The following is a 10,524-nucleotide window of genomic DNA, read 5'->3' as shown; positions in this document are numbered from 1 at the left end:
GGATCCCAGATTCCATCCCAGACGCACTGGAAACAGGAGGGGCCGAGGACCTGGCCTGGGGCGGGGTGTGAGGGGGCTATCGGTCTTTGATCTTCCTGCCTTTCAGACTGCCCTTTGCCTGATTGACTGCGGAGGCCAAGTTCTCCCAATGAAACTTTCTTAAATATATTTTTTATTGATTTCAGAGAGGAAGGGAGAGGAGAGAGAATCATTGATCGGCTGCCTCCTGCACGCCCCCTACTGGAGATTGAGCCTGCCTGTGCCCTTGACCGGGAATCCTTCTGTGACCTCCTGGTTCGTAGGTCGATGCTCAACCACTGAGCCACGCCTTCCCGCCTCCAAGTGAAACTTAAGGGGCTGAACTCCTGAGTCCCAGGGTCTGCATCCTAGGCAAAGCAGGCCTTGGGTTTGATTCTTTTTAGAGAAATAGCTTCCATCTGTAAAGGACAGCCACCACCCAAGGGAATATTGCACAGGCGAGAGAGGACACAGCAGGTCAAGGTTCCCTTGCTGTTAGCCGCTCCCCACCTGGGGTTTCAAGGAAGGGGGTGGAGGTAGTGGAGGCTTCAGGCTCCCTCCTACCAACGTGGCCTTGGACGTGACCCTCAGTGGGCCCCTTCCCGCTGGTACTTTCCTCTCTTTGCTGCTAGTTGTAAACCATCCCCCACTCCCCCCGTCACCCTCCCCCATTCGCTCATCCCAGGTCCCTTAGAAACTCAAGCCTTATCTGTCCCGTGAAAACTCCCAGTTCCCAGTTCCCGGAGGCACTTCCGCCCTTCTCTTTCCCAACATTTAAAACAAAGTATTTTGTCTTTAGGGCCAGCTGGCTGCAATCTGTTCTTTTCACAGGTGTCTGGGTGGGCCCTCGGGTTAAATTACCTATCAATGGAGCAGATCTCCTGGACAAAGTCCTCCTGCTCTGGGATTGTCCGCCCCTTCTGGGAATGAGCGTCCTGCCTCTGAGGCCCCTTCCACCAACACTGAGCATGCGTTGAGGTTTGCCTGTGGTTGTAGGAAGCTGGATCCTGCCCTCAGGAGGCCCACCGTGGACACAGGCTGCCCAGGGAAGGAGCTCGGATGCTCCTACACGCTGCTCCTCCCTGCACGGCTAGGACCCCGGTGGGAGGCTTGACTGGAAGGAAGTGCTCATTTTTCTGGGATTTGGGATCCCAGACCTGTGAATTTTGGGAACCTCCTAGGTATCCACTGAGGCGAAGTTGTAGGCTAGAGCTCTCTATTGATAAGCAGAGGAAATGAAAAGAAAAAAAAAAAAGCCTGCCGCTTGCATAAATCACACACACCTTGAAATTTCTGGCCAGCTCTAAGCCCTTGACTCCGGAGAGGGATTGCAGTTCTCAACTGCACCTTCGGTGTCATTTGACCTATAAAGCCCTTAGGCCTGGACACACGTCTCCGCCCGTCCCAGGTGCCGGGCCAGCCCCTGGACTTGGGCACACGTCATCCTTACAACCTCCCAGCGTGTGTTAGCGTGGGGTTCTGGGCACTGTAGCTCGAACTGTTCTGCCCCAGCCCCCCTAGGATCCGTCCCATCGGGTCACCCTATTTCCTTATAGGAAAGCTGGAGGCCCCGCTCACTCCACTCTGGCGCTTGCCATAACGTCTGACTCTTGGCAGGACATTTCATCTGGAATGAGCTCATCTCTCAGGCCCCTCCCACACAAATGCTCTGCGACTTCCCATCTCTATCCGAGTCCCCCACTCCCGACCTTTCCCCCCACCGCGGTTGTCAGACACATTCCCGGGTGGACACCTCAGGGTGTCCCCAGGGCCTGCTGCTGGCATGGTTGGGAGCGGAGCCCCGTGAGCTGAGGCCCTGCCCACCCCGGGCCGTTCACTGCCACCCGCTGGGCAGGGGCTCTTTCACTCCTCCGTTCCCTGTGCCTGGGAACCACCTGGAGCCCCTTCGTGGGCAGGGCAACCTCTGCCGAGCCGCCTGGGAAAACCCCCAGGATCCCCGACCTGGGGGCCTGGACAAGGCCCCCCACCACCCCGGCTCCCAGCCATGAACCGTCCTGTGAGGGGGTTAGCGTGCATCAGGGCTCTGGGGCAGCCCGTGCACCCCCAGAGTAAGACAGCAGGTCACCCCACGGCTCCTCGGAGTCAGGATGGTGTGGTGTCCGATTGTGGTGTTTTTCTTAAAAATATGTTTTTATTGATTTTAGAGAGAGAGGAAGGGAGAAGGGGAGGTGGGGGGAAGAGAGAAACATCAGTTGGCTGTCTCCTGCTCGCCCCCTACTGGGGATCGAGCCCACAACCCAAGCATGTTTGATCTCCAGGTGCATGGGATGATGCTCAACCCAGGCACACAGGCCAGGGCTGGATTGGTGTTGGAATCTCCGTGTGGACTGGAATCTCCATGTAGAGTGTCGGCTAGATGAATGAATGAGCAGTGTCCCGAGCCCCAGAGCCCTCCATTCTCCTGCCTACAACCCTAGCCCCAAACTAAGCTATATTTGGTATCCCCCCTCCTCCCCACCCTCCCCAAATGAGCTTGCTGGGCCATCTACAGGGTCACACATGTTCCCAGGATGGTGTTCCCAGGCTCAGGGGGTGAGGGAGGCGCTGTGTCAGTGGACCCCGGACTGGAGGGAGAGAGGCCGCTCAGCAGGATGGGGACTCTGTGGGTGGGAGGCATCAGCAGGCTGAGTTAGGCCTGTGGTCAAGGGCAGCAGCCGAGCAGAGAGCCACGAGTTACTAGAAATGAGTTCAGACGTGGGGTCGGAACACCTGGGGGGTGTGACCCGGGAGCAGGCACTTGTCTCTCTGAGTCCTGCCTGTGGGAGGGGCGGGAACAGCCCGGACCCACAGCAGGTCACCTGAGGATAGCGAGCGGGAGATAAAGCGCGTGGCCTTGCTTTGGGAACTGCCAAGCCCAGTGGTCGGCAAACTCATTAGTCAGCAGAGCCAAATATCAACAGGACGACGATTGAAATTTCTTTGGAGAGCCAAATTTTTTAAACTTAAACTTCTTCTAACGCCACTTGTTCAAAACAGACTCGCCCAGGCCGTGGTATTTTGTGGGAGAGCCACACTCAAGGGGCCAAAGAGCCGCATGTGGCTCGCGAGCCGCAGTTTGCTGACCACTGGCCAAGTCCAATGCGAGGGACCCAGGTTCTGGTTTGTTGTTGCTAAGTCCTACGGAGGCTTCTGGGCCCTGTGGTGTCACCTCCATCCCTCTGCCAGGGAAAGGGCAGATGGCACAGGCCCCCCGCACCCCGCCTGTCTGTCATGTGCATCGTCATGTTATTAACACGCGGCCCCTGAACACGGAGCGGGGACATTCCCCGAAGGTGGGAGATGACACCCAGTGTCCTGTTTATCCGGGAGGGAGAACAGGATGGGGGAGAAGGATATAACTGGAGCGCTGGCCAAATAGTGTGAACTTCAGCTAAAGGCAGGGAGTCTCAGAAGCAGGGACTCTGGAAGGAATGTTCTGTGTGGTCCCCAGACGTCTCAAGCCCAGAGCTTCACCCACCAGTGCCCCCCGTGACACGTGGAAGAGCCGAACCTTGCCCCTCAGCGGCCGTCTCTTTTTGGTGCTCCGAGGGCCGGAAGATCGGGATGAGGAACACAGGCCCTGGGTCAGACGGTCCTGGGCTCGAATCCCGACCTCACTCTAGGACCTGAGAGCAGTCACCTGAGCTCCGTGGGGCTCGGTTTTCTCATCTGTAAATGGGGACCATGTGGGTCCCCACCTCATGTAGTTGGCGTGAGGTTGTTAGATAATGCAGGTCAGAGGTCAGCATAAAGCTGGGACCCCTGCCCTGACTGGTTTGTCTCAGTGGATAGAGCGTCGGCCTGTGGACTGAAGGGTCCCAGGTTCGATTCCGGTCAAGGGCATGTACCTTGGTTGCGGGCACATCCCCAATAGGGGGTGTGCAGGAGGCAGCTGATCGATGTTTTTCTCTCATCGATGTTTCTAACTCTCTATTCCTCTCCCTTCCTCTCTGTAAAAAAATCAATAAAAATATATTTAAAAAAAGAATTTTTTTTTTTTTTTAAAAAAAAGCTGGGACCCCATGGAGTGCTCCCCACACAGCTGCCAGCCTATCTCCAAATTAAGGGCCCAAGGGTGACCTTCTGGAACCATGTTTTTCCTGGCGTCCTCGGGCACAGAGTGGGCCCGCCCCGCAGTGTTTCCTAGAATTGAGCTAACAGAAAAAAATGAGCCTGTTATCTGCCAGGGACAGTCCCGGTCCTGATAAAGGAGTCTGCCAGGCCCTGGGCTTCCCAGGACTTTCTGTCAGTCTCCGCTGGAGGGCAGCCCCGAGGAGGCAGACACCCTCCTGGGCCCCCAGGGAGCAGGTGAGACCAGGGGCTGGGGCGGGGGGAGGGTGAGGAAAGAGGGTCTGTTTGTGCCCTGAGAGGGCTTTTCTTCTCCCCGAGAGGCCGGCTTGCAGGCACCTGGGGCCTCAGTAAGAGCAGAGGAGGCAGGTCACTTCACTGTAGGCTCAGAATTCCGCATCTCACTCCCCCTTTGCAGATTGAACACAGGAAAGGCTCAGTAACTTGCCCGAGATGGCACAGCTACATCCGGGTCCTAGACTGAAAAATGCTAAGCAGTCAGGCCCAGAGCCTGCAGTTGGAGCCCCAAAAGCACGAGACGGCAGGCAAGGAAGCAGATTCTGGCTGAAGTGTGAGTGATCTCGCTACATGAGTGATCACACCAACTACATGAGGTGGGGAACCACGTGGTCCCCATTTTCAGAGGAGAAAACCCCAGGGCGGGCAAGGGGAAGGTTGCTAGAGGAGATAGGTGCCGTCTTACCAAGCAGACAGACGCCTATCTGCCTGGGAAGGTCATACATCGTGTCCCGGAGACCAGACACACCCGCTTCAAGGCGGTTCTTACAAGGCCACAGCCATGTCCCCCTCGGTTTTCATCACCCACCGCCCCAGCCCACATCCACAATGAAGACCCCAATACATTCCTTCCCGGAGCTCAGCACGTGGCCCAGGGGGGAAGAGGACGGTGACTGGAGCTGAAGGCGTCACTCAGCATCCTCTCTGTCCCAATGTGATGTGACACATCGCCCAGACGGTCCCAGCGCTTAAAGGAACAGTGCCTCCCATCAGTGGGTTCTTGTGCCTGTGCGTTTTGTTGAGGTGTTCCCAAGGCCTTCCCTCCCTGTGCACGGGGCCCCCCAAATCCCAGGCCGTTGGGTTGAGGAACTGCTGTTGTGTACTTCTGTCTGACTCTGGGGTATCCCTACAGTTTCCTGGGCACACTGTGGGGGGCTCCTCACAAGGAAGGGTTTTGTGAGATAGCCGCCTTGTCTCCCCCCCCCCCCCCCCCCGCCCCAATGGACACTTCTGCTCCCACATCAAGCCAATGGGGTGGCTGGCACGAATGGAGAAGGGCCTGGCGTCCCTGTGTCCCTTCTGACCGTGGAGAGAATGGAGAAGAGGTGCAGAGAAACGTGTTTGTGGGCGGGGTGCCATTGTCAAAGCTCATCACGGTGGCCACGGAGTTTATTTTCCCTTCTCCAGAGTGGTCAGTATCCTGTTGGCTTGTGTGTGTGTGTGTGCGCACGCGCACGTGTGTATGTGTGTGTGTGCACGTGTGTGCCCTTCCTCTGCTCCTGCGGAAGCCTTTGAGTCATAACAATAACTCATCTAGCCTCTTGTCAAGGCCAATTTACACTTCCCCAGCTTGATGCTTGAAGCCTCCCGGACTGACGCTAGCTCTCTCGCCTCCCCAAGCCCTCTGTCCCCTCCCCAAGCCGGATGCCCTCCAGAAAGCCGTTGTGGTTGAAGGCAAAAGACATGTCGGGTCAGCTAACAATGACGAGTCCGTGTTAGGCAGCGGGCTGCCCTGGGCCCAGGCCCCTGCTCCAGGTCAGAGGCGTTGCTGAGTAGCAAGTGAAGTCCGGGCTCCATGATGTAAGCAGTCTCAGCTGGGAAGACTTAAAGGCGGGCTGTGGGGCGGGGTGGGTGGGACTCAATGGCTGGGGGCTGGAATCACCGGGGCAACCTCCACTCCCAGGTCAGCGGGAAGCTCAGCCGGGCGGCAGCCAGCACACCTGTGCGTGGCTTCTCCACGTGGAACAGCGTGGATTTCCGCACAAGACGGCAGCCACGTGCCGAGATCAAGGCCCCGGGAGAACCGGCAGAAAGGCTGGGGCTGCCACGATGAAGTACCACCAGCTGGGTGCGTTAACGGTTCCCCTGCCACAGTCTGGAGCTAGAAGGTCCCAGTCAAGCTGGGGGTTGTGAGGGAGCCCCTTTTCCATGCCGCCCTCTCGCTTCCGGTGGCACGGCGTGATGCTCTGTCTTTACGTGGCCTTCTCCCCGTGCCTTCGGCCCTCTTCCCCCTGCGGATCTGTTTCTGTATCCAAATTCCCCCTTTTCTAAGGATCAGAGCCAAATGACCTCATCTTGACTCAATCACCAGCAAGACTATTTTTAAATAAGGTCCCATTCACAGATGCTGGGAGTTAGGAAGTCATATGGTTTTTTGTGTGTTTTTTTTTTTTTTAATCCTCACTCGGTCATTTTTCCATTGATTTTTAGAGAGAGTGGAATGGAGGGGGAGAGAAAGAGAGAAACATCAATGTGAGAGAGACACATCGATTCGTTGCCTGCAACCGAGGCATATGCCTTTGACCGGAATCAAACCCGGGGCCTTTCAGTCTGCGGGCTGACGCTCTCCAGGCGTCCTCAAACTACGGCCCGCGGGCCACCTGCGGGTGTTTTTGCCGTTTTGTTTTTTTACTTCAAAATAAGGTATGTGCAGTGTGCATAGGAATTTGTTCATAGTGTTTTTAAAACTATAGTCCGGCCCTCCAACGGTCTGAGGGACAGTGAACTGGCCCCCTGTTTAAAAAGTTTGAGGACCCCTGCTCTATCCACTGAGCAAAACTGGCCAGGGCAGGACGTCCACATCTTTTGTGAGGACACCATTCAACCCATGACCATGACCCGGCCTTGAAAGTCCCGTAGCATCACTTGTGCTGTGGTAACAGGCCGCTCCCCACCCGTTCAAGGGGAGGGATCGTGCCCACCTTTGGATGGGAGAAGAGCACATGAGAGGGGGAGACTGCTGCAATCACAGCTGCAAGATACAATCTGCCACAACAGTGCTTTATATATATGTGTGTACACATGTGTGTACATATGTGTGTACACGCACAGACACACATGCACACACAGGGGGCGGCAAAAGTAGGTCCACTATTGCACTGTGACATTCTTTTGGGTTAATAAAGCTACTGTAATAACCATAACCTGCGTGTCTACTTCCATATGAACAACTGTAGCCTACTTTTGCCCACCCCGTGTATGTATATGTATATAGGTATATATAAAATATAAAAAATATATATTTTAGTTGCTAATACGTAAACCTAAGGGGGTTTACATAAAATTTGGGATTCTGGCTCCCGAAGAATCCGAGGAGCCGGGCAGCGTGGCTCTGGGTTCGGGGTGCAGCCGTCAGTGAGAGCCGCCCCTTTCGGGAGCCGGTGGGTTCGGCGACCCCCTTCCTGCGGCTCCTCTTCTGGGGTCCAGCGCCAGCTGCCACCTGGTCACCGTGTGCCGCTGTGGTTCCCTCCCCTCACCCGCTTCTCTCCTGTCTGTCCTCCTCGCCTGTCCCGGGGGTCTGAGGGTGCCCCCCAGCCCTGTCCGGGCAGGACCCCAGGAACTCCCCTGAGGGTAGTCCTGGTGTCGGGACTGGAACAACCCCGCCCCCACCCCACGGGCCCACGGAAGGCACCTCTGATTCACCGGGCGGCGTGTGCAGGGCTGGTCTGGGCAGGAGGCCGCAAGCACAGGCAGCTGATGGCAGAGGGAGGGCGAGGCGGGGGTGGAGGTGAGCTGGAAACTGCAAACAGATGTGCGCAGATCTGCCCTTGGGGGCCCCCCAGCCCCCCTTCCCTCCCTGCTCCTCCCCCTGTCTGCCCCGCCCCCACGGATCTCCTTCCAAGAAATGACGTGGGGACTCCCTCTGAGGTGGCTTCCCTGACTCCCCGCCATTCCCATCCGTCCCCCTCTCCCAGACCTTCCCCGACCTTCCCCACTACTGGTTGAATCCCTTCACAGCGCAGCCCCGAGTCAACAATGCCGGGACTCAACCACGTTCCCATCACCCCGGGCCTCCATCTTCTCAGAAGAGTCAGTGGAACACACATGGGCCAGGACAGGAGTCAGGGAAGGGGCTCCAGGTCCCTTCGCCCCGAGGAGTGCGGGCTCTCTCCAAGCGGGGACACAGGGCGTTTGGGGGGGGGGGGGTCCGGGCACTGCCACCACCACAGGTCACTCTGGCCTCTGCGTGTCCCCTCCCGCCTTTGGAAGAGTGAGCGCGTTCATTTATGAGCCTTTGTTCACACACAGGTGTCCTGGGTGGGGTGTGGGCGTCCTCCATCCAGCGTTGGGCTGCGGGGCCCTAGAGGTGTGGGGGGACGTGGAGAAGCCTGCCCGGCCTCCCCACGGACCGGGCACGGTGCCCGGCCCGGAACGCAGGCAGGTCTTGCCTCCACCCACATGCGGCTGCCTGCACCCCTCTGCTGCCAGCCACTCTCCGGCCCCCTGTGCCTACCCAGCTACAGCCGCAGAGGGAGAGGCCCTGGAGCCTGGTCCCAGCACCTGTGCTTAATACTTTGCAGATTGATGGTGCGTGGGGTTTTTCTGACCTCGGGGAAGGGTTGTTTGGCTCCTAGTGAGAGGTGGAAACAATGCAGGACGGGGAAGGTGGGGGAGAAGCAGGAAAACAAGCATCCACGGTTGCCAATTTCACCCAGGGCTGGCTGGCACTCCTCTACAGAATCGAAGACTGCTGGGAAGCGGCGGGCGGGAGGCCCGAGGTCCGGGAGGGCCAGGGCCTGGGATCCCGCCAGCCTCCGCCAGTCTATTGATCCCGAACCCCCCAGAGAGAAAAGATGCGCATCGGAGCTCCAAGCAGAACTGAGCCCTCTTTCTCGAGAACTGCCATACACACCACTGTGCACGGGGTGGCTGAACCCAACAGAAGCATTCTCTCACAGTTCTGGCGGCTGGAAGTCCAAACTCACGGTGTTGGCAGGGCCGGTTCCCTCCGGAGGCTCTGGGGAGGGTCCTTGTCCCCCAGCTTCCTGCAGCTCGGCAGTCCTTGCCAGTCCCTGGCGGGGAGCTGCACGGAGCCGGTCTGTGTCTCCCTTTCCACACAGTCTTCTTCACTCTGTGCGCCTCTCTGCGTCCTCGCCTCTTCTCACAGAGACACAGGTCATCGGACTGAGGGCCCACCCTGATCTAGTGCGATCCCTCGTTAGCTAGTTACCCCTGCAAAGATCCTACTTCCAAATAAGGCCCCATTCTGAGGTCCCAGGTGCATGAGAATTTGGGGGGGTGGTGGTGGTGGGAAGAGACATGGCACCGTTCAACCTTCTACAGTACCCTCGACTACCTTATCTGGGGATCACCCCAGAACCCCATAGAGGTTCCCGCAAGTTATCAGCTTGACCGGGAGCCACTTTAGACCAGGGGTCAGCAAACTCCGCTCCTGTTTGGGTGGCCCATGCACGCAGAACGATTTTCACATTTTTAAAAGGATGCGGGAAGAGAAGACCAGGACGCAATTTCGTTGCAAGTGAAAGCGATATAACTCTCACTTCAGGGTCCGTTAAGTACAGCAGCGCGTGCTTTCACTGCTGTGCCTTTCTTTGGCTGCTTCTTGGGAGCCTGAATTGTTTACCACCGGGCCCTTCAGGGAGAACGTCTGCCCAACCGAGGGGACATCATTGTCCTAAAACCATGTTTCCTGCCTGGCACACAGGCTTTCCCACAGGCCGGGACGGGTCCCCTCCTCCAGGCGAGCAGTGTCTGAACTCTGGGGGAAGGCTGCCAGCCGAGCCAGGGGCCAATCCTGGCTCTGGCACGTACCTGGCGGTGGCCGGTGGGTTTCCTTATCTGTGAGATGGGGGAGAGGGGAGGTTCCTGCTGTGGGGATTGCCTCAGCCGCAGAGACGGCCTTGAGCAGAACACAGGCCCGCTGTCCGTGCTGCCCCGCGGCTCTGTCTGCGGCTGGAGGGTGCAGGACACAGAAAGTCAGGCATTTGGAATTCTCTCCTGTGCCCGAGTCTAATTCCATTCTTGATCCACACGGAGAAAAGAGTCAGAGAAGTGCGTGTCGCCTGCGGAGGGTGGGGGGTGGGGGGAGGGTAGGAACTTTCCATGGGGGTAGGAAAAACAACATCCGAAGGCACAGGCGAGGCCGCTGTGGGCTGATGGCGCCCATGTGACCCTCCCGTCCACGCCCCACCTTGCTCTGTGGCTTGTGGGGGCCGTATTCCGGTGACCTCTGACTTCTGGATGAGCCCAGGCAGGAGGCTGGAGGACGAAGGAGAGGCAGGACCTGGGGGTTCTCCAGCTCCCACCTGGGCCTGTGTCTCCGTCCAGCCTCTTCTGTCCGCACGTTCCGGTCACCTGCCCCTCAGCCAGCCACGTCAGGCCCCAGGGGCACTGGCACCCCGGGGTTTCTGACCCCGGGTCCTGCCTTCCTCCTGGTAGGAAACGCTCCGCAGGGATGTG

The sequence above is a fragment of the Cnephaeus nilssonii genome, assembly GCF_951640355.1.
Source record: "Cnephaeus nilssonii genome assembly, chromosome: 19".
In the NCBI taxonomy this organism is placed as follows: Eukaryota; Metazoa; Chordata; class Mammalia; order Chiroptera; family Vespertilionidae; genus Cnephaeus; species Cnephaeus nilssonii.
Note: the sequence above shows the minus strand (reverse complement) of the source record.